General features: G+C 33.6%; 1 protein-coding gene across 12 annotated transcripts in view; it reads right to left on the bottom strand.

The window, feature by feature from the left end:
* LOC106872289 (polypeptide N-acetylgalactosaminyltransferase 1) overlaps positions 1 to 24,785 on the bottom strand; it is a 527,244-nt gene that overhangs the window by 385,270 nt on the left and 117,189 nt on the right. For 10 of the 12 annotated variants that reach the window (XM_014919219.2, XM_052969062.1, XM_052969078.1 and 7 more), the window contains one exon: positions 15,680 to 15,731. The exons of 1 other annotated variant lie outside the window; for it this stretch is intronic. The gene's annotated coding sequence lies outside the window, so the exon portion shown is untranslated. Of the gene's footprint in view, positions 1 to 15,679; positions 15,752 to 24,785 lie in introns of those variants that run through there. One more of the 12 variants, XM_052969034.1, reaches the window with a different exon arrangement.

Genomic DNA, 24,785 nt, shown 5'->3' with positions numbered 1-24,785 from the left:
ATATATGCATGTATATGTGTGTGTGTGTGTGTGTATCAGTATGCATGTATATATATGTGTGTGTTTGTGTATGTATGTATACATGTATGCTCTTACACATTGATTGGTATGTGTTGTCCAACCCACTATCCGGCAGCGTCCAATTCTCTAACGGTTTTTTTCAAATGAATCAAGTCATAACCTTATCCATCTATTATTTTCATAATCGGTCATAATGTCTTACGTTTAAGATGATTCCCATGCTTTCCCTGATGAGAAGGTTACAATTTTAATATCAAAGATCCCTATGGATCACACAGGTTGTAATCCTTTGAAACATATGTAGGAATAAAGTATTCAATTATAACATGCGTTTTCTCCAATCCTTAAATTCTTAAATATATATATACATATATATATATATCACTTAGGCATTGCAAGACTAATAACCTGGTAAAGAATTTAATATATGTATGTTTCAGAACTAAGTAAAGAGTAGTAATAAGAAAAAAGAGCACTCAACAAATCCACTGTGTCTTATAGCAGAAACAGCTGTAAGCTAATGAAAGTCATGACATAATCAGTTTTTGCCATGTCATCTCTTTTTCTTATATGTACAGGGAAAGAGGTGGGGAGAGAGAGATACTAAAGAGTTTAGTGTGAATAGGGAATAGTTCTGCCATGAATTGTTTGATGGCAATGGAGGAGTGTGGCTTTGTTGGTTTGAAGCAATCAGATGTACTTATGCACCTAGCATAAGTAGTACTAACTTGATTCAAAGAGTAAAGTGCATAATCCAAGAAATCTTAACTACAGACAACCAGTGTCAGCACACATTTCTTTGTTTTCCTCATTCTCAGATGAAGAACCAGAAACCAAAACAGTTAAGGTTTCTTTATAGGCAGAAAAAAGGATTAATCTGAATATCACGTGTTGTTAAACTTTCATTACACAACAATTACTGATTTTCTGCACAAACAAACAATAGTAGCTTATAGCTATCTATAGTAAACACAAAGGCACACATAACAACAGTGCCTCTGATTTGCATTAATAGAGTATGCAATAACAATATGAATGAATTAATGAATTAATTTTATGCCAGACAACCTATTTTTAAGGATAATTTCAAATGTAAATAAACTCATTTTAACTAATACTGTACAACATTTGTGTATTTTCATTTTCTTTAAAGAAAATTTGAAATGTAAGATAAAAATCAAACTTCACTCTTTAAAGTAAACACCACAGGTTTTGCTCTCTGTGAGCTGAAAAAGAGGCTGGTTTGACAAATTTTATCAAATTTTCATCAGTGAACAATTACATACAATTATCTAGGTCAACCTTTCTCAGACGAAAATTAAACAAAATTTCAAACTAACTGAATCACTTCCTTTTTCTACCTATAGTAAGAGAAAACTATAGTGTGACCACTTTACTTACTTTTCAGTGAAACTAATAAGGTTTCTTTTACATTTTATATTATCCATGTGTATGTATTGATGTTTATCTGCTTGTTTTCAATGATTGTCAGCATTTCTCAGCGTCCCCACCGCCATAAAAAAAAATTTCCACAGAAATTCAAAATCTTTCTGGAATAATGCATGAGAGAGAAAATCCTAGACTTGAAGTTCCACTGGAGCAAAATAGGGAGGATTCAAGAGAAGAGATGGTGAAAAACATAGTTGTAATGGAGTGGTAAATTCTTTACCCCACCATCTCTCTCACACACTCACACACACACACATGCACACAACATACTTTCTTGCACTTGTGTTTCAGACAAAACAGTATCACAGAATATATTGGAAGATTATAATCAAAATACCTTATTTAGTAATATCTTCAGAAAAATAATATAGAAGGAAGGAAATAATTCATTCTTTAATTGTTTCACACCTAAATTTGTTTACATTTATGCTCTATGAAACACATTATTAAATTTTATGTTTGGAATTTTGGATGGATCACCAACCTGCCAGGTTGATGGATGAAGCAGGTTCGAAGAATTGTTAGCTTGTCAGGAAAAATGCTTTATTGTATTTATTCCAGTTCTTCACATTCTGGGTTCATATTCTGCTGAGGTTAACTTTATGTTTCATCATTTCAGGGTCAATAAAATAAAGTACCAACAAAATGTTGGGGTCAATGGCATTGGCTAAACAATAATTCTCTAAATTCTGGCCAAATTAGAAATCATGTGGTGTTTGTGTGTGTGTTGATAGATAGATCTGTTTTCCATGCTGGCATGGGTTAGATGGTTTGACAGGAGCTGGCATGTCAGGGAGCTGCACCAGGCTCCATTGTCTGCTTTAGCATGGTTTCTACAGCTGGATGTCCTTCTTAACACCCACCACTTTACAGAGTGTACTGGGTGCTTTCTACGTGACACCAGCACAGGTACTTCATATGTGGCACTGGCATGAGTGCTTTATACATGGCATGGGTGCTTTTTACGTGACACTAGCACAGATGCTTTTTATATGGCACCAGCACCTGTGAGCTTGCAAAACAAGATATATATATCGTGCATTTAGTCTGGAGTGGGGATCTTGGTTGGCGTATATGAAACAATTTTTTTTTTTTTTCTTTTATATTGTTTCATGTAAGTCCAACACTCAAGGAGGAAAAGGGAGCAAACCATAATGTTCCTAGATCTATTTCTAAGCTCAGTTCTTGTCTGATTTGGAGTGCATCTTCTCTTTTAAGCCATTGATGGCTGGGATGCTGTTATTGTAGGGGCTACTAAAATTTGTTATTAATGCTAGCTACAAGGATTTTAAAGCTGATAGATATTCTTTAAATTATCCTAAAGCCTATCCTGATTCAACAGCAAACATGCAACAGTTAGGGTGTTACAACAATCGTAGCTTCAGGTGTGACATTTGGCATCAGCTAACCATGTACACATCCTCAATCTACACACCTCACACCAATCATGTAACAATGTACAGTCAGTACATACATCAAGGAAACGCACCCACAATTAGGAAACATTTTCAGGTGCTGTTAATTTTGCCTTTCATTTTTCCAAGATTCAAAAAATACCAGTCTAGAGCAATGGACTGGAGGCAGCATCAGATCATCAAATAGGATATCTTGTAGTATTTCTTCTGGTTCTTTGCATTTGGGTTCACCCCCTACTGTGTCCTATTTTGGTGGTAGACTTAATTTGTCACTGATTAACACCACCAGCTGATCCTTGGCTATCTAGCAAAGTCTATTCCATTGGAAGCATTTGGGCCTGTTTTCTGGTTTAAGGATAACTTCTTCCTTGCTCTTGCCAGTCTCAGTTACCCTAAAAATTGTGACAGGCACTGACCTTCTTCCCTAGCTAAGCAATTTAAAAAATAAAATATTGTATAAAAAAAAACATGTACACTACTTTACACAAGTTAAGACAAGGAAGAAATATCCATGGAATGTTATTTCTTCCAAAATTGAAAAAGCTCTAATTTTAAGTGTTTGTGCTACTTACATATCTCCCTCTATCTTCTTGCTTGCTTGCTTGCTTTCTCTTTCTCTCTCTCTCTCTCACACACACACACACACTAGCTAATAAACATAAAATGTATCCAACATTAAAATTTCCACTCTAGTTATATTTGCCTGTCTAAACAATGTTACTCATCTTCATTAACTGTCCTTTCTAGTTCATGAAACAATCATGAATTGAACACTTGAGTAAAACCAGGTTAAGTCAGATGCTTGAATAAGTGACCAATGTAACAACATCACTGATGGCTTTAGCTAGCACTGAAAGTGATACCTAGCTATAAAATCTCTGATTTATATCTGCCATGATGCGGGAATGTACTACATTTATTAAAGCAGAAAAACTCTTAAAATATATAGATCTTGAAACTATACACTTTAACAATTAAGTTAAATTGGCCTGAATTGAAAGTATTGATGAAGTCACCTAGTTAGATTTGATCTAATGATTTCCTGAGATCTGTTTTAAACATCATCATTATTGTTTCTAATGTTCAGTTTCAGTGCTGGCATGAGTTCGATAAAACTTGCTGAGAGAAAATTTTTTTTATGGTTGTCAGACGATCTTCTTGTCATCAACCCTAATCTATTTTCCAAGTGAAATACTTTCATTCCATTAACTTCACATGTCAGTGATAGCAAGCTACCAAGAGCTACTGGAATTTTGCTCATGAGCACGCACACACACTTCTTCTGAGTGTCAGTCTACCAATTCCACTCATGAACAATGTTCAACAGGGGCTATAGCAGAAAATAGTGGCACAAGATGTCATAGAGTAGGGCTGAACTTGGAATCACATGGTTGTGAAGTGAACTTTGTAAGCATACATCCAAACCTGAGTCCATAAGAATGTATTTGTACTCAAGTACAAATAATGTATTGGTACCCTGAGTACTAACACATTCTTATAAGCATGATTAAATGTCTTACAACTTTATTATTATAAGCTGACTTATTCTGATTGAATTATTACTCTTCCTTTAGTTGAGTCACATTCTGAATTTTTTTTTTTTTTTTTGTCTCAATGAAGACAATTGTTAGAACCTAAATTACATGATCAAACTTGTACTGGAATACGTGTTTTAAGATATTAACATATAATAGAGATACTCAGTTGTTTAAAGTGTAAGAAATACTCGCAAAATCATGTGAAGTTCTAATTCTGACTGTACTGAAATGTGCATTTACTATAATATACATTACTTGCCTCAAGCAGAAAATAAGTACCACTCCCACTTCATGGATGAATGCTAAGCTACAAAGGTATTTCCCTTGAAATTGGCTGTAGACACACCCACCATTTAACCACAAGAAAACAGATGTTAAAACATTTAGAAATGAATGAATAAAGGAGAACAAACTAAAACAGGAAGTGGTGTTTTATTATTACTCAATTTTTATTAATATTATCCAGTTCCACTAATTATATTTAAAACAAATGTATGTAGGTGTGTATGAAAAGATAGCTTTAAAGCTTGGGTTATAATGAAAAGGGAAAGTCAGCATAAAATAATCGGAGAAGGCAGAGGAGGAAAAATTCAATAGATACTGAAGAAACATTGGATAATGTCAAGGGTCAGAATGTGAATATCATTTAACATATAAAACAAAATATTCAACATATATCACAATTAGACAGTGGTGAAAAATAGACCAAGTCTACCAAAGAGATAAGATTATTATTTGAGCAAATAGAACATCAAAAATCAATTAATAAAGACAAGCATAACAATAAATCAGTCACAACTGAAGCATTTATTTTGTCAAGCTGTTACACATAACAGAATTAGATTCTACACATTGACATATAATCTATTAAAGGGTAAAGGAAATACTGCTTCAAGTCCAAGCTTATAATATACAGGGATGTATTTAAAAGGAAAACAACTATTAAAAGCAAATAGAAACTAAAAGCAAAGCAATGAAGGCAAACTAAAGAAACAAAGCAAAAAAGAAAATGATTTAAGTGATGTCTAAACTGGTATCTTAGAAAGCTACTACCTGAGTTAAAGAGAAAATAGTTATATAAAAATAAACCATTTGATTTTATATGAAAATAGAAGATAAAAACAATACAATAAAGTTCATTTATATTTTTGTCCTGAACATCTCAGTTATAACAAAACGATAAAGTAGTTTTTTTTTTATATATTTTATGACAAAAGGAGAAAGTATTAAAAAAAAAACTGCACACTAACATATTCTATAAAATGAAGTCGCTGTAGAAACAGCTATTTCAAAGAAGAATCAATAATTGCGTAAACGAAATAGTTTGATGGTTAAATTAAATGCTTTTTCCATACAAACTGATATTGCTCAGCTACTTTTCATAGTAATAATAATGATTTCTTACGTAGACACAAGACCAGAAATTTTGGAAGTTGGGAAAATTCAACTATATCAGCCACAGTATTTGATTGTTACTTACTTTATTGATCCTGGAAAGATGAAAGGCAAAGTCAACCTTGGTGGGATTTGAATTTGAGTGTAAGAGACTGTACCTAAATACTGCAAAGTATATTGTTAGAGAAAGTAATGATTCTGCCAATCTGTCCAATAATAATAATAATAGGCAGTGGCTCTCATGGCTTCTGATCTTAACTGATTGGAAGTTATCATATACATTGTTTTTGTTTTGGTATAAAAGATGGGCTACAGCAAATATTCTGCTCAACACCACAGATTTGCTTGTTAGTTGTTTGACCTTAACCAGTTGAGCATGTCCCTTAGTAGGTGATAATATATGCATCTCTGATCCCAAGCAGGAGTTGAAGGATATTCTTTGGGGTCTGAATAATTCACTCCTGGAAACATGGGTGTTTCATTCATCATCCTTAATCCTTATTCAGAGACCTTTTGAGTGAGATGAGCTACTTGAACTGAAGAACTGGGCCCTACCAGCAAGGTCATGTCTTGTTTATTTTGATATGAGGTCATCATATTGTACACATAGTTGTGATGCATTTGCTAGGTGTAACCTTATCAGACAGGTAGTCATGATGGGAATATTGGGCTTCATATATTTGTATCCTAGTGTCACTTTGATGGTGTGTATTGCTCCCTCACTCAATAAAAAAAAAAAATAAAGAATAAAAACAATAATAATATGAAAAATGTGAAGAACTGGCTTTACAAAAAGTGATGTGGTTAAAATTTTTTTCAAGATAAGTTTTAAAAGTACAATCTAACTTAATATTTGATTTCTTTCCTGTAAGAATTCTAAATATGGAAATTTGATCAGTCAAACCAAAAGAAGAAAAACAACCAAGTTTTTAACAAAGGAAATCAAATCTCAAAATTACTAGTAGCAAAAATAAAAGAATCTGTCAGTACACAAAAGAGAGACTGAAAAATGAGTGTTAAAAGTAATAAAACGCACACTCAGGAAAAAAAAAAGACCAAACAAATGATCTGTAGCAAATAGAAAGAGACAATGACATCCTTTTAATAAGATATTCTGCTACAGACATTGACCACTAATTGTCAAAAACAGAGCTCATCAATTATTTGTTGAGAAAAATGGCAAATGATACCGCCTGTCAAAATGACTTAGTAATGAAATACTAGAATTGATGTGTGTGTGTGTGCGCATGTGTCTGAGCATGAGCATGCACACAGACAAGCTCTTCAGTCACAGTAAGTTAACAAGACAAACTGGTCCTCTTCCCTCATCCCCTACTCAATTAGATAACTGATTCTGATTGTGTCCCAACATCATCAAACAATGCACTTTCTGAGTTTGCTCATATTTTCACCAAACTCTACAAACCAAATCAGACTGGAGTCTGGTGCACCTCTCCAGCTTGCCAGCTCTGATCAAACCGTCCAACCTATGGACAACAGATGTTAATGCTGATGATGATGCTTTAAAAAAATAAAATATTAAAGATTACCTAAATGAGAGTAGCCCCTCTGAGGCTACCAACTAATGAACCTATCACTTTCACTTTCAATATTGCAAAAATGTAAAAGTAATAGTAAACAATGATGCTTTTATCACCTTGGGCCTCAGTTATTACCAATATGATTCCTACTGAGCTGGATTTACCAAAAATGTTTTATCTTCAATAACTATATTTCAGTTACCATATTGTCAGCCAGGAGGTTGAAAAGTAAAGTGAATAACCTGTGAAGTATTATCATTAACAGCATCATCATTTAGCATCTGTTTTCCATGCTGGTAAGAGTTAGACGGTTTGATTGGAACTGATGAGCCAAAGAACTGTACCAGTTCCAGTCTGATTTGGATTGGATTCTAGAGCTTGATATACTTCCTGATGCAACCACTCCAAGAATGAAGTGGGTGCCTTTTACATGTCACTGGCACCATCCACGACTATGGTTTCACTTGGCAGAGTAAATCACCAAAGGACTCAATCACTTGTCATCACCTCTATGAAAGAAATTTCAAATCAGAATTCAAAGGTACATGGCAATGAATTTCAAGGCACTCTAAGGAAGAAACTAAACTAAGTAGAACAAATGCAGTTCTATGTGGGGTGGGACATGAAAGTTTCAACCTGGTCATTTAATGAGTTCAAAATAGAAGCAAAATCATTCTCAAGTCATGCACAAGTGTCTTCAAAAGACACAATGACTAATATAGTCCAGTGCATCTTATGCCTGAAAATAAGAACAGGATGGTCACATAATGGTTGCCCTTGGGGTGAACATACTGGGTCAACCCATAAATAATACGGTTTTTTGCTACTGCATGAACAGAGGCGGATGGGATAAACTATCTGCATCAACTTGCTATAAAAGCAGGTAGTAATTTTACCATGCCCTTATTCTTAGTGCAAGTTTTGAAGAGTGCAGTTCGATTTGAACAGTTATTTTTTCAAAGCTATAATGGAAGTGACAAAGGAGCATATTCAGCATATTTTGCTTTATGAGTTCAATAAAGGCAACAATGCAACGGAAAGTGCAAGGAACATTAATGCAGTATATGGGGATTGGACAATAGGCGTAAGCCAGTGTCAATAGTGGTTCCAGAAATTCCAAGCTGGAAACTACAGCCTAGAAGATGAGCCTCATCCTGGAAGATCTGTAGAGCTCAAAGAGGATGTTCTGCAAACTCTGGTGGAACAAAAAACTCCAATGTTTGATTAGTACTTTCTTTTATTGACCTTTGGGGGAAGAGGATGAAAAGCAAAGTTGATCTCAGTAGCATTTGAACTCAGAAAGTAAAAAAACTCAATAGAAATGTTACGAGACATTATAATAATTTTACCAACTATGTATTGTTTCCAACAGAGGCACAAGACCAGAAATTTAGCGGGAAAGGAACAGTCAATTATACTGACCCCAGCACTATGGAAGGCACTTTATTTAATCAACCACAGAGGGATGAATGACAAAGATGACTTTAGCAGAATTTCAATTAAGATCATAAAAAGATAAAACAATACTGTAAGGTAATTTTTCAAAACTCAAACAATTCTGCCAATCCATCACAATAATTAAAGGGTAAAGACTCCTTTCAGTCATGAATGACCATGGGATTGCACCTAGAAAGTTCCCTTCCAAGGTACCAAGTATGGGAGAGGAAGTTCATGGAAGATTAGCAGTCACCCATGCATGCCAGCATTCCCTCTCCACCCAACTGATGTTATTCAAGAGAAAGACAAAGGCCAATACAGCTTGGTACCATTTACATCGCAACTCATTTCTACAGATGATTGAACTGGAGCAATGTGAAATGAAGTATCTTGCTCAAGAACACAACACACAGCTTGGTCTGAGAATCGAACTCACTACCTCATGATTGTGAGCCTGATGCTCTAACCACTGAATCATGAGCCTTTACATCACAATAATTATTATAATGATAGTGGCTCCTAATTGAGGTCAGAAATTTTAAGGGGAAGAGTTAACCAATATCACTGAGCCCAGTATTTGACTGGTACTATTATGTTTTACCAACACCAAAAGGATGAAAAGCAAAGATGACCTCAGTGATATCTAAACCCAGAACATAAAGAGCTCGAGCAAATACCATAAAGCATTTTTGTTGATGCTATAGGAATTCTGTCATCTATCACCCTAATAATGATTTCAAATTTTGGCACATAGACAGCAAGTTCAGGGGAGGGGTTAAATTGATTACATCAACCCCAGTGTTCCATTGGTACTTATTTCATTGACCCCAAAAGGATGAAAGGCAACATCAACCCTCGGCGGACTTTGAACTCAGAACATATAGAAGGACAAAATGCTGCTAAGCATTTTGCCCAGCATGCTAACAACTCTGTGAACTTGCCACTTTCTATCACCCTAATAACAACACAAAGACAGAAACAGAAATCAAAACAGATTATATGTCTATAAGTGTAAGTCAAAAGGAATAATTAAAAAGGTAATAATTTACAGATTTATGTTAAAACAAAAAGACTAAAACAATACTGTCTACTTTAATTTTTTTTTTTTTTTTTTCTACTCTAGGTACAAGGCCCAAAATTTTTTGGGGAGGGGGACAATCGATTAGATTGACTCCAGTATGCAACTGGTACTTAATTTATCAACCCTGAAAGGATGAAAGGCAAAGTCAACCTCAGCAGAATTTGAACTCAAAACGTAAAGATAGACAAAATACCACTAAGCATTGTGCCCAGTGTGCTAATATTTCTGTCAGCTCACTGCCTTAAACTTTCTCCTTTAATTATGAAAGTTGTCAGATGTTGCCATAATACTTTGCTTTTTTTTCATACTCAAAGGCCTCATCAAAACTGTTTAATGTTTATGAGGATCCAATAATTAACAGTCAAGAGAAAGCCTAATTGACTGGAACAACTCTGTTAGGAGAGTGTGGGGAAAGAGTTCATTCAATATAAATTTCGAAGTAAAACTTCATTTTGTCCTTTGGTATTGTTTGAGATTTACAAATGAAGTCAAAGTTTTTTTTTTTTTTTTTTTTTTTGGCCCAAGGTTACATTAAAAGTTACTGATTTAGATTTTTGACTGAAGTTGAAATACCTTTATATTAAAATTCTAAATTACAGGAAAATAACAGCTAACTGAAAGCCATCCAAATAGGTACAATGGCCGAGAGTTTTTAAATATGAATGTGTATATATTCTCATTTTCTTTTACTTGTTTCAGTCATTGAACTTTGGCCATGCTGGAACACCATCTTGAATAAACTGACATCATTATTTATTGACCAGAAAGTAAGCAAACTGACATCATTTGTCAAGCAGTAGAAGAACAAGCACAAAGATGTATACCCACACACATAATGATAGACTTCCACACAACTTCCATCTACAATATTCACTCAAAGTATTGGTCACCCTAGGGACAGAATAGAAGACATGTCCAAAGTACCATGTAGTCACCTGAAACTATATGGTTGCAAGGCAAACTTCATAACACAACTATGCCTACACATCACATATATGTATGTGTATTCTGTGGTTGCAGTTTTTGTTGTTTAAATCCACCAGCACTGGACTAACATGTATTACATTCAGGCATAGTGCACCTCTGACTAAATTGCCCAATGTGTCCTTCCTTTTCTAAACCAGTCAGGTGTGATTTTAGGGGAATTTGCCTGCTAATTCTAACAAGATGAGCTGCCATGCAATAGCTCTTTCATTGACTAATATCAAGGCTACCTTGCTGGCTCATTGCATTATGCTTGCTGTTGTGTAGACCTTGGTTAACACTAATTGAGCAAACATAGAATGAAATGCATTCCAGCCATGACCGTCCAATCTTTTTAGGGGTATGTAAGACTACATTATATAAGGTGTCCTCATTTAAGATGGTAGAGGGAGTTTTTGATGCTACACCAAACAGGTCACATAACCACACAATATCTCCCTCACTGGTTCCCTACTATGATGTCTCCTTAGGCAAGAAAGACAACTTGTCCCAGTTTACTTGATTAAAATGGTGTTAGCATATTTAATGCAGCAGACATTCAAAGCTTGAAGAGAAATATAATTATATAGTGTGGGCAGCATATTAACCAATGACTAATATTTTAATTATTTCGACATGTTTCGTCCTTAATATATCCACACCAGTGAAGTGTAGACTTCACAATTCCTGTTGAAGCAAAATTGTTTAGAGAATAAATAACAGAGAGATGCCATCTATATGAAAACTAATAGTTAAATAATGTGGACAACTATATATTGATTGATTATAATACATTTATGTATTTTATGACTAAATCAAACAGCTTATTGTAGTAAAACTTAGTTGGAAAATAGCTATTTATCAATACTAATTTTGACATTTATGTAACAGAATGGCTTACAGGGGAAAAAGGAGAAGGAGTTCAAGAAAATTATAAAGAAAGTACGAGTAATATCCAAACATTATTATTTTCCAACAGTGATTTGCAAAAGATTCTTAACTTCTTCTTAGTAACCTTATAACTTTAAATGATCAAGAGTTATGCTACCAAGAGTAGAAAGTGTCAAGAGAAACTCTGGACTTGCTACATATGACACATGTAAGAGACATTACATTAACTATAGCTACAATGTAGATAAATTTTCAACCATACCGATAACACTGCACTTTTCAAATGAGAACTAAGTGTCACAAAATAGAGCCTGTGTACAATGAAGAGACTTGAATGAAGATGATGATAACAAGGAAGATAGGCATGACAATGGTTTGTAACAGTTATTAAAAGTTCACCCCTGCTTAATTCAATAAAACTATAACAATATATGAGGATATTAAAATATACTGGGTGTTTAACACACCCAAAAATAAATGAAACAAAAAAATTTGTAAACTATGTGTTAAAAAAAAAAACATATCAAGTCATGAAAAATGAAGATAATTAAACAGAAGTCATTAGTTTATTTATTTTTTCAACAAAGGCGCAGGTTTGGTTGTGTGGTAAGAATCTTGCTTCCCAACCACATGGTTCCAGGTTCAATCCCACTGCGTGGCTCCTTGGGCAAGTGTCTTCTACAATAGCTTCAAGTCAACGAAAGCCTTGAGTGAATTTGATAGATGGAAACTGAAAGAAGCCTACTGTGTATATATAATTTATCATTTAATGCCCATTTTCCATGCTGGCATGGGTTGGATGGTTTGACAGGAGTTGGCCAGACTATAATTGTCTTTTGTGATGTATGTGTGTGTGGCTTTGTATTTGTGTTTGTCCTACATCACTGCTTGACAAGTGATCTTGATGCATTTACGTCACTGTAACCTAGTGGTTTGGCAAAAGAGATTGATAGAATAAGTAGCAGACTTTTTTAAAAAAAAAAGGAAAAAGGTACTAGGGTCAATTCATTTGACTAAAAAAATTTCAAAGCAGTGCCTCAGCATGACCACAGTCTAATGACTGAAAAGATAAAAAATAAAGTAGTGTATAATAATATAATAACAAATTTTAAGAATGAGGGAAGATGAATTGAAGTTGCACAGAGTTTATCAGAGAAACTAGCTGTGGGATAAGTATTTATCTTCTGTAGGAGATAGTAGTACTTAAGAAACTCAACCAAAAGATTAACAGTTCAGATATGATTTCAACATAACAGGAAAAGATGCTTTTATTTTTTGTATACACACAAGGATACTACTTTTTAGAGGTGGAAGGAAAATGAGCTCATGTGACTGTTCTATTCTGAAGGATATTTGTCAGGTAAGAAAAGTGAATCTGTAACTAGGAATCAAAACAGTGTTGTTGACTTCACTTGCCTGGAGCCTATATCATTCCACAATGGTAAAAAATAAAATAATTTAAAAAACTACTAAACAAATCACAACACAGTATAAAAGAAATAAACTAAAATATCAATAAAAGTCTTATGTAAATTCTACTCAGTATAGATTAAGAATTTAAAATAGAAAGATTTAAATGATCAATAAAAGGAGTTCATTTATGAACTCCTTTTATCGATTATTTAAATCATAAAATGTTGGCAAAAAGGTAGATGAAAGATAAACTTTTTAAGCAGTTATGTATAAATGTTAGTACTTCTTTATAAATTATTGGTAATAGGTTTCTAAAGTGATGGATATACTCATAGACCAGATTCCAAAGTATTAAGAAACCCATTTCCCAAAGTAGCTGCCTGAATATAGAAATCAGTAATTATGAGGACAGCACACAAGACTACTAAACAAGATAAATTGGAATATAACCAAATTTACGAAAATGTACAAAATTAAAGGAAGGCATCTCTGAATTTCAACAGATCTAAAGATAACCTACTTCGAATATTATTATCGCAGTTATAGTGAGAAAGACTGAAAGAGAAAACAAGGAACAGAAGAATGGAAAACAAAAGAATAGTGAGTGTATGTTTCTCCTTTACAGACACAATTCCAGAGGAAATAAGTTATAAAGTGTTCTATAAATGATAAATGCCTTTACATAAGGAAATAAAAAGTTTAAACTTAAATAAATAAATGGATGATAAAAATATAGATATATTTTACCCCCAAGAAAGAAGCAATGTTTTAAAATCTATTTAAAAGGGAAAAAAAGAGAGAAAAGCACTGAATAAATGAAACCTAACTAGTTTAGCCTATCTTAAAGTTACCTTTCTGTGCTTCTGTATACAGTATAGATCAATAATAAAATAGTCATGAGCAATTGAAAACACTTGCTGTGACTTATTTTCTATATGATTTTAACAATAGAAATAGCTTTCATTACTCAGTGACATAATATAGATAGAACGATCACTCAGAAACACTGCCTGGAGTTATAAAAATCTTGTGTCTAAGAATGATTCAAACGAGGCAAATGCTACAAAAAATTCTATATGAAGAGGAAGAATAATAAGTTACTATTTCAGTTACAAAACTTATCATTCATTATTGCCAGTTGTAAAATGAATAGAAATCCATTAGCTTACTTTTATTGTGATATGAATTCATACTAATATGAGTAGTATAATAAACTTTTATCTTGTATTGAAACTCTAAATTATTAACATTTCAGATCTAAAGCTTAAATTTTTCACAATTGTTCATCTGCAGAAGATGATGGGCAACATTTTCTGTTCTTCTTGGAAGAGTAATAGGAATTAGCACAGAGTTAAATTTTGCTTTGAACCTTATATAGTACATCACTAAAAAGATGAAATCACTATAAAATACCTGAATGAATAACTTTTTTTCTTCTTTCTTTTCCTTTTTTTCTTAAATATCATTGCTGCCAAAGAGAAGCTGATAGGAGGATTCAATGCCAACACAATATTAGCCAGGATTTTGTATTCAATGGGAGGCTTAATGCATTCTCTCAGTTCTACTTAGTACTTCATTTACACATTGGAAAATAAGTTTTAGCTTATTTAAACAACTTCACAAAAATATAATCTATTTGTTTCTTAAGTCATTAGCTCCAGTACTGAATAGCAAATTCTTTATAGGCTGGAGATGGTTTTCTTTTTAAAGAAATCTAATGTAACATCCACTGTTCATGTAGAAATCAATCAATAAAACAACATGGAAAAAGGGGTTAACCACATAAGCTAACAGGAGAAAGAGAAGTGGAGAGACCTGCTAACCTAGCACTACTAAAGTTGAACACTACTAGAATTACATTAAAAAATCTCAACTCTGAATTAGTAAAGTTTGAAAATCAATTCTTTAAAGACTACAGCTTTTTTATATAGGCCACATTATCATTTTAATATGTTCTTTCTTTTTCTTCCCCTCTCTATCCATCAACTACTTCAGTCTTTATATATGAAAAGTTGATATAATTCTGTTCAACATAACTACCACTAATTATTCCCAAGTGAGGTAGCATTTGTGTACTAGGCTAAACTATGTCTGTAATTCTCATGTTACAATGTAAATACTTGCTTCTCTGACAGCAGACATTCCCTTATTAAAGTACACTTTTATGGTTTGCTTTCACAAGTACATCAATTCACTGAATTGAAACAAAATGTATTTGCATAGCAACAACTATCTTAATTGATCACAATAAAGAATGACTACAGCACTAAACTACTACTTTTACAGCAATATTACAGATGACAGTAGTTACATCAAACACAAGATGTCATCTGATACAGTATAGCAGCATAGTCACAGTTCTTGTAATTTTCCCTAACTTTACAATCAAGAAAGTCTGTCTAAAATCAATCAAGCCAACCTTATGAAATGGTTGTGGATTGAGGTTAGCATCTTAATTATTTAACATTAAAAAAAAAGGAGAAAACAAACTCTGAAAAAAAATGGGGATGAATTAAAAGGAAATTAATAACTTACCTGGAAGCAAATTTCATTAACCAATTAGTTGGAATTTATTCCAGGATAAAATCTGAAAAGATTAATTTACATCTATATTATAATGCAGAAAGCTGCTTATTAATTAGGTATATAACAGTTACTTAGAGTACTAAAAGAAAGCAATGATTAAAGGCTTGACCATTTAGAAATTTTTTTTTTTTTAATTCATGTTCCAAGAAATTTCATATAATTTCGATTTCTGAACTTTATTGGATTTTAAACTCCAATTTCTCACAAATTTAAATAGTTGTTGCATTCACTGCGGTGTATTCCATTTTCATTTGCAAATCTCTCACTTTCTGTTTCAATATTTTCATTTCAAGTTTTAATTCACTATTTAGAAAACCTACAGTTTATTCTATTAATGTATACGGAATGTAAAAACCCTATTTACTGAATGGAAATTTGTTTTGTAAAAAAAAACTTTAGAAGTGATTTTGTTGTTATGGCTGTTTGGAATACTATAAGCCTTGCAATGATAACTATCTGGACCGATTCTGGCCATTTTCTTTTTTAACTTAAAAACCATAGGAGGAGCCTTTTTAATAAAAAAAAATTAAAAAAGTAAATATTTTCAGAGGAAAAGGTGAACAATTCAAGGGAGGTTTCGCTGTTGTTTCTAGCACAACCCAAACCACCCTCCACTTTCACTCTCACGTGTAAAGATGACCCCTCAACCTACCCCCATCATTTCGAAGGCTGTGGTTTAAAAAAGATGGGGGAAATCCCCACCAAAATTTTCCCCACAAATTTCTTAATAATCATAATCTATGCCATTTAAAAGGGATTTGTATAAACTTTCATTAAAAGAAAACCATTTTTATGAAAGTTATGAGGAGAAAATGTCAGATTGTGTGAAATTCTTTCCCATAAATCCCTATATACTCTGAAACAACAATATCTAAGCGGCATATGTAGAAAATCTTGTTGAAAAATATCCATTTTTCTGGATATTATGAGGCAACAAAGTCAGGGGCATATACATCTGTAGTAATGCCCTTTTATTTATATGATTTTTTCATTTCATGTTTATTTCATTCATTGTTTGCAATGTTCTCTCTCACACGCGCACGCTGCAAAGCTTACAGATGGGCTGCTGAAATGAAACTTCTATGTTGCTTTGAGGGGAAGGTAAAACTTGACAAATGGCTTCTCCCTCTGTTGTTGGACTACAGTGAGGTTTGTTTAAAAAAGAGAGATTACAACTGTGATAAAATGATGAAAGCAATATTTACTTAGCAAGTGTGCACTATTATATAAAGAAATAATTAGATATAAAATATCATAAGAGTCATTAGAATTGGGAATCAAATGTGAAAATATTATCAAATGTCTAGCAGAAAACCGCTATAGCCTCAGGACGACCAAAGTCTTGTGAGTGGATTTGGTAGACGGAAACTGAAAGAAGCTTGTCGTATATATATATATGTATGTATGTGTGTGTGTGTGTGTGTCTGTCCCCCCCCCAACATTGATTGACAACCAATGCTGGTGTGTTTACATCCCCGTAACTTAGTGGTTCAGCTAAAGAGACCAATAGAATAAGTACTAGGCTTACAAAGAATAAGTACTGGGGTCGATTTGCTTGACTAAAGGCGGTGCTCTAGCATGGCCACAGTCAAATGACTGAAACAAGTAAAAGAGTAAAAGAGTATCTTGTTGCTTTGAAATTTTGATAATGTGACTGTTTATTTTTAGAGTGCCATTGTAGAGTAAATGTGAGATGTTGGATCTGGCCAGTTTGAATATAAACAGAACACACATTCACACATTGCTGCGACAGGAAAGACTGTGTTGGGTTTCAACTCCCAAAATGTTGAAGATATCATACAGATGGTCCTCTTTAGAGAAACCAGATGAAAGAAAGCACAATGATTTCAAGAAAGTGGAGATGTTTCACAGGCCTATTTAATTGCTGAAGACATTCAAACTGCTGTGGCATGAGCAGTACAGTGCAAGAATCTACTCAATGATACATCAGAAACATGACATTTCAACAGCTACTTTAATAAATACAAGTGACCTTATTCAGAGCTGTGAGGAACATGACAGACTTGTGATCCTTCTAAAGTTGAGGGACATTAGTACCATCTAATGAGTAGCCTTTGAACACTATTCCAGAAACCTCATCAGTAGGTTTAATTCATTGGCAGCAATGAAACAGACTCAGCTAAGATGCAGCAATGCTTGTAGTGGTTTGTAGTTGTATACAGTTATGAAATTACAGGAAAATCTTACCATCAAAAATATGATGTCCCCTATGTTCTAGAAGTAACAATTATATCATGAAAATTTGCTAGTGACAGTTGTTTCATTCCCATAATCCCATTGAAGCCAACAGATTTGCTATTTGAATGTTAAAGGTTATCAAACTCAGCTTTGCCATGAATACCAATAAATATTAAGGACAGTGATCAAAAGTTGATGGAATGAATTCAGCAGATCCTATCTTTTCACATGGTCAACTATATATATGTTGGTGAAGATTTAGGAACCTAATTATCTTTTCATCATAACACCAAAGAGCAAAGCCAAGAATATTGTTTATCCTAAAGCTATACAATGAAGCAAATGCTCAAGACAATTTTGCTGAAATTCCCATCCTAAGATTTTTGGCATGCAATAGCTACAATATCTAAACAACATTGGGTACCTTTGCTAGTTAACACACAAAAAAGAAAATGTTTTCTACATAAGCAATGCAGATATGGCTGTATGGTTAAGAAGTTCACTTTCTAACCGCATGGTTCCAGGTTCAGTCCCACTGCATGACACTTTCGGCAGGTGTCTTCTGCAACAGCTCCAGGCTGATGAAAGCCTTACGAGTGGATTTGGTAAATGGAAAGAGAGCGAGGGGGGAGAGTGTGTGTGCACCCATACTGTGTATGTACTTGTGCATGTATGTGTGTGTTTGTGTAAGTTTGCTTATAGCCTTCCACATTTTCACAGCTTTACCCTTTCACATGTTCACTAATTGTAAATTAAGGTCTTCCATTTTCATAGAAATGGATTAAATCCCAAACTCCAACATTGTTACTAATCCAAACTTTATATTCATATTTTTCTCTCCCCAGTTTGAATTTTTTTTTAAATTCTTTTATTTGTTTCAGTCACTGGGCTGACTATACTGGAGCATTGCCTTCAAGAATTTTACTTGATCATATTGACTCAATCCTTATTTCAGACTGCTATTGAATCACTGATTTATACCTGTTGGAACAGCAACAGTTACACACACACACACATGCGTGCAAAATGGGCTTTCAAACAGCTCCCTTCAATCATACAGTTCCTTTCAATCAAATCCCACCCATTATTTTCTTTCTTACAATAGAGGCACACTTATCCAAAATACCACACAGTGGGATTGCACCACAAGGTTGCAAAGCAACTTTTTCAACTCCACAGCAGTGCATATACCTACAGTAGTTTTTCTCAGACCAGCATAGCAAAAAAAGTTTCCTGCCCAAACAAAAGTTTGGAAACAGCAACAAGATGAAAAAGGCATAGTAAACAGAAATATTAAAGTGTTCAAAAAACTTAGAGACAGAATGAGGGGGTGAAAAATGGAAGAAAAATTATTTTCTAACTTCATGTTAAATATAAATAACTGTATGATTAACATAATTGTTAGAGTTCACAAAATTTTTTTACATTCACACTAGAACACCAGCAATTTTAACTCTAGTACTTTATAGTTATAAATATAAATGAGGTGACAAATTAGTAATAAAATCAACTGATTTTTGACAGCTAGTGTGACATTTACAATGTCAGTTATGCTTTACTTTTGAATATTTTTTTTAAAGAACAGATTATTATACGGTTAGGGAGATCAAGACACAGAACAGCTTTAATTTTTACATTAAAAATAGATGTCAAGGGACAAGTTTAAATAGCCAGCATATTTTTAAAAAAAAATACAAATGAAGAGGACCTAAAAAACAGTTGCATAGACTATATGATGGAACAATGAATACCAAGTTTAATTATAAAAACATCTTGGGAAACAGGATACAGGTTTTGAAAGATGGTAAATTTAGGCATTTACATACTGACATCAATAAATTGAGTAATTGTATCTCCAAAAAAGTCATATACCCACTGGGCATATGTATTTTAGATGTTTAGGTTCTCTGGTTTCTTTCAGTGAATATGCCCTATATGGTATAGGGATTGCTACAAATAAATTTGCTTAGTTTTGTATTAGAGTGAGTTAAAAATAGTTTCTAAGTCAAACTTGAGAGTGTTTTTCTGAAATATGACTATTCAGTTTATTAGCAATATGTTTTGTATTCGGAATATTCATGCAGCATAAAACCTAGCTAAGTATCATTATAAATGATTTATTTGTTTCTTTTACTTGTTTCAGTCATTTGACTTCAGCCATGCTGGAGAACCAACCACCTTGAAGGGTCTTTAGCCGCACAAGCTGACGCCAGGACTTACTTTTTTAAGCCTAGTATTTATTCTGTCAGTCTCTTTTGCAAAATCACTAAGTTACAGAGATGTAAACACACTGACACCAGTCGTCAAATTGTGATGGGGGACAAACACAAAGACACGCGCACACACACACACATATATATATATATGATAGGCTTCTTTCAGTTTCTGTCTACCAAACCTATTCACAAGGCTTAGATTGGCTTGAGCCTATAGTACTTGCCCAAGGTACCACACAGTGGAACTGAACCTGGAACCATGTAGTTGGGAAGCGAGCTTCTTACCACACAGCCATGCCTGTGTCAACAGTTTTTAGGTAAATATTCTAAAGAAAACAGAGTGAAGTATTTACATTCAAAAGCTAACTGCCAGTAACAGAATTTGAGTAGATAAGTAGATATTCTAACAAGGAGGCCAACATCTATATTAATTTCCTTAATGTGATTTCCTGATTTCTAAACATTAAGCACTTTTCAAGGAAAAAAAACACATAAACAACTAAAACATATTAAAAATGAAACTGAGGTGAATTGTGCAGAAATTAATTATTGAAATAAAAAAAAATAAAATGTGATTAGTATCCACTACAAGTCTCATTAGAAACATGAATATATTGTAGGATTAACTCTTTAGCATTCAGATTACTCTGATTATTTTGAACTTAATCATGCATTATCTCACACCATTGAGATTTTACTGATGTGATTCTTTTATTTCTAGAATAGCAGTGTAGGATATGTGTGAGAAGCTACATCTGGCTAGTTTGAGTATAAAACAGGTAGAATATTTGAGCCAAATATGGCCAGAGTGAATTTTAAAGGGTTACATTTCAAATATATGAAGTGCTTTGCAATAACAATAAATGCCTATTATTTACATTTGACAGATATTTGTCCTCATCTTGTTTTGTTAACAAAATGTTTCAGCTGATGTACTCTCCAGCCTTCATTAAGTGTCCTGGGGGAATTTCAAACATGGGTTCTCATTTCTAAGGTATTTTTCTAACATTATTATTATCATTATTATAATTATTCAGGTCACTGCCTAGAATTGAACTCAGAATCTTGGGGTTAGTAGCCCACGCTCTTAACCACTATGCCAAATGCCAGTAGGCAATGCTACTCATATCTGCACTAGGTCTGCTTAGGAGGTTATTATGTCCTAGGATATGTGCTGCCTCTTTTAGTTTCCGTATTTTCCAGACGTGTTCTCTGTCTAGTATTTTAATTTCATCCTACAGGCGGAAGTGGTTGCCGTTTTTCCATACATGATCAGTTATACCCGATTTATCAATATCTCCTCGTGTCACAGCTTTTTGATGTTCCTCTACCCTTATTTTGAGGGGGCGACATGTTTCGCCTTTGCATAACCTATAACAGCTGTAGGATGAAGTTAAAATAATAGACAGAGAACACCACTGGAAAATACGGAAACTAAAAGAGGCAGCATATATGCTAGTACATAATAACCTCCTAAGCAGACCTAGTGCAGATATGAGTAGCATAGGGGAACCGGTATTAAGGAAGGACAGGAAAATATTAGATTTATAAACCCTAAAATTCACTCCATAATTGCCCACAGGCCTAGTGGTTAAGAGCGTGAGCTACTAACTCCAAGATTCCAAGTTCGATTCCAGGCAGTGAATTAAATAATAATAATAATAATAATAATAACAATAACTTCGGAGAAATACCTTAGAAATGAGAACCCAGGTTTGAAATACCCCCAGAACACCAGATGAAGGCTGTAGAGTACATCAGCTAAAACAACAAACAAAATGACAAACAACATGAGGACAAATACCCATCAAATGTAAATAATGTACATAATTCCTCGTCTCTCAAATAGAGAACTGAAATGAAAAGATTTACTGTATAATACATGCCCAACTGACAGTGAACAAAAATGAATAGAGCTGCCAAAAAAAAAAATTATATATATATGCACCATTTTGAGCGTGGCCGTTGCCAGTGCCGCCTGGCTGGCCTTCGTGCGGGTGACACGTAAAAGCACCCACTACACTCTCTGAGTGGCTGGCGTTAGGAAGGGCATCCAGCTGTAGAAACTCTGTCAAATCAGATTGGAGCCTGGTGTAGCCATCTGGTTTCACCAGTCCTCAGTCAAATCGTCCAACCCATGCTAGCATGGAAAGCAGACGTTAAACAATGATGATGATGATGATATATATATATATATATATATATATATATATATATATATATATATGTGTGTGTGTGTGTATATAACTGAGAACTCACTTTTTTGTTCAGGTAATTCCTTCTAGAAAAAGTGAAAACTTTGATGATCATCCCAATTTAGTCCAAATACTGTCCCTTTTATTACTCTCAAGCAGTGGGCTCCAAAGATCACTCCAATCCTCAAAAAAATTCTTCCATTTCTCTTTCTACATGCTGATCATGTGTTTCCAATCTAGAAACACATGATCAGCATATACAATTTGCAAGAAAGCTACTACAAAGTGAAAACTAACACCTTATCATCCACAATTTTATCATTTCAAAGCTGATGAAAAACTCCTACACTACAACCTTCCTACACATAACATCCATGTAAAATCATGTAAATTACTATAAATGACTTGACCATACAATATTTAGTGATGTCTTATGTAAAGTGATATATAAAACATGATCAAACTGCATCCCAAAGACTGAGTTGCTTGTTTCAGTTTCATAAAACACTTTAACACCTTTAGAATTTAACACTTCAATATTCAGATTACTCTGTCAAATATAATGTGTACATATCTACAAGGTTTTTTATAAATTTTGCATCATGTAGCTTAGAGATTTTGATGATATGACTGTCCATTTTTAGAATGACATTGTAGAGTGGGTGTGAGATGCTGGATCTGGCCAGTTTCAACATAAAACAGGTAGAACATTTGGGCCGGATATGGCCAGTTTCAATGCTAAAGGGCTAAACTAGCCATATCTAACCCAAATATTATATCTATTTTATGTTCAAACTGGCTAGATCTAGCCTTTTACACTTACTCTACATTGTCATTGTGAATAAGCAAGAATTATGTTTGACAAAGTAATCTGAATGCTAAAGGGTTAAACCTAACCATTGGAAATGGTCTATTTAGGACTGTATAGGTATCTGATATAATGCTGCTGCTAAACAAAAACTCTTAGAAGGCAACATGGTTGGTTGTAGGTTGTGGGTGAGGAAATTCCTAACAGAGACACTTCTATATCACTGCTTTTTTCCAATTACAATGGATTCTGCTTTTCTGACTAGGAAATCTACCTAGTATCTCTTCCCCACTGTCACTTGATACATCAACTACTGCATGGTATACTATTTTTTATCAATAAATGAACCATGCTACTTAAAAGTGTCTTAATCATGTTCATAGTAAATCAACAACTGAAGATGAGATACAACCTTTCAGCTAACAAACCACTACACCATTGACTCAGCCTGCTGCAGCAGTTTCATTTAAGTATATGGCATTTATTTTATGATCAGGTTTACATAATTATAGCATTCAGCACAACCTGTTTCACTGTCTTCAGTGGATTTCAAAATTAAGTATCACACTAAGCTTCGAGCAAAGTTACAATATTTGTCCATATGCATCACAAATGTGTAAATTTAAGACAAACACAATTAACTCAGTCTGCATGTGACATGAAAATGAGCAGATAAGAGTGTCTGCTTACATGGGTGGAGTGAGGTGGTGGTTGAAAATTATTGCTTCAACATTACAAATTAACAGCACTTCTACAAGAAGTCTACTTTCTTGATAAACACGTAAACCCATAAAATTGATAAATGTCTAAATTGATATTATTTAAAATAAATCAAAAACATATGAACACAAAACTACACTGCATATTCTTATTAAATTACCATTAACAGTACAGTATACTGAGCCTGGAATTCTGAAATTAAACAAGTGGGGAAATCACAGCAGCAGAAATTTAGGACATTTGCCACCAGTTATAACTATGTTCTCAAAACAAAAAATGGTAACTGGAATTTCATTATCACAAATGGTATTCATAAAAGAATAGATTTAACATTCCCAACATATTTCCTAGTTTCATGTTGTTCCATGACTTTTTCTTTTTGCTTCTAAATAATTCGTATATAAAATTCTAAACAAATTTACCAATAATCATTATTGTTGAGCATCATACATTGAAATTAATTGTAGCTGAGAAATTTCATTATTGTTTCGACACTCTCTCCCTCTCTCACTCCGTGTGTGAGAGAGAGAGAGAGAGAAAGAGAGAGAGATCAGGTGATGATCAATGTTATAGTTGAAAAGTAAATGTGCTCTATTAACTTAATTACTACAATGACTGACAAACTGCGCTTTGGTTTTGACATTGGTGTAAAATCAAATCAAATTGAAACCAATACCATTTCAAAAGAGATTTAAGAAATAAAGTAATTTGTATAAATTCAATAAAAGAGAGTGGGCAAAGAACTTTTTGGGGGTAAAATATCAACAAAACTAAAATTGGAAAAAAAAAGGACAAAAATGAACACGAGCAATATTAAAAATAAAACAAAATTATCAGTTAGGTCAGTAACTATAAAATTACATGAAAAAAATAATTCAGATAAGTTTATATTAATTCTTATATACCTGTGTGAGTGG

This window comes from Octopus bimaculoides, chromosome 1, assembly GCF_001194135.2.
Source record: "Octopus bimaculoides isolate UCB-OBI-ISO-001 chromosome 1, ASM119413v2, whole genome shotgun sequence".
Taxonomy (NCBI): Eukaryota; Metazoa; Mollusca; class Cephalopoda; order Octopoda; family Octopodidae; genus Octopus; species Octopus bimaculoides.
This window is presented reverse-complemented; position numbering and strand designations above follow the sequence as displayed.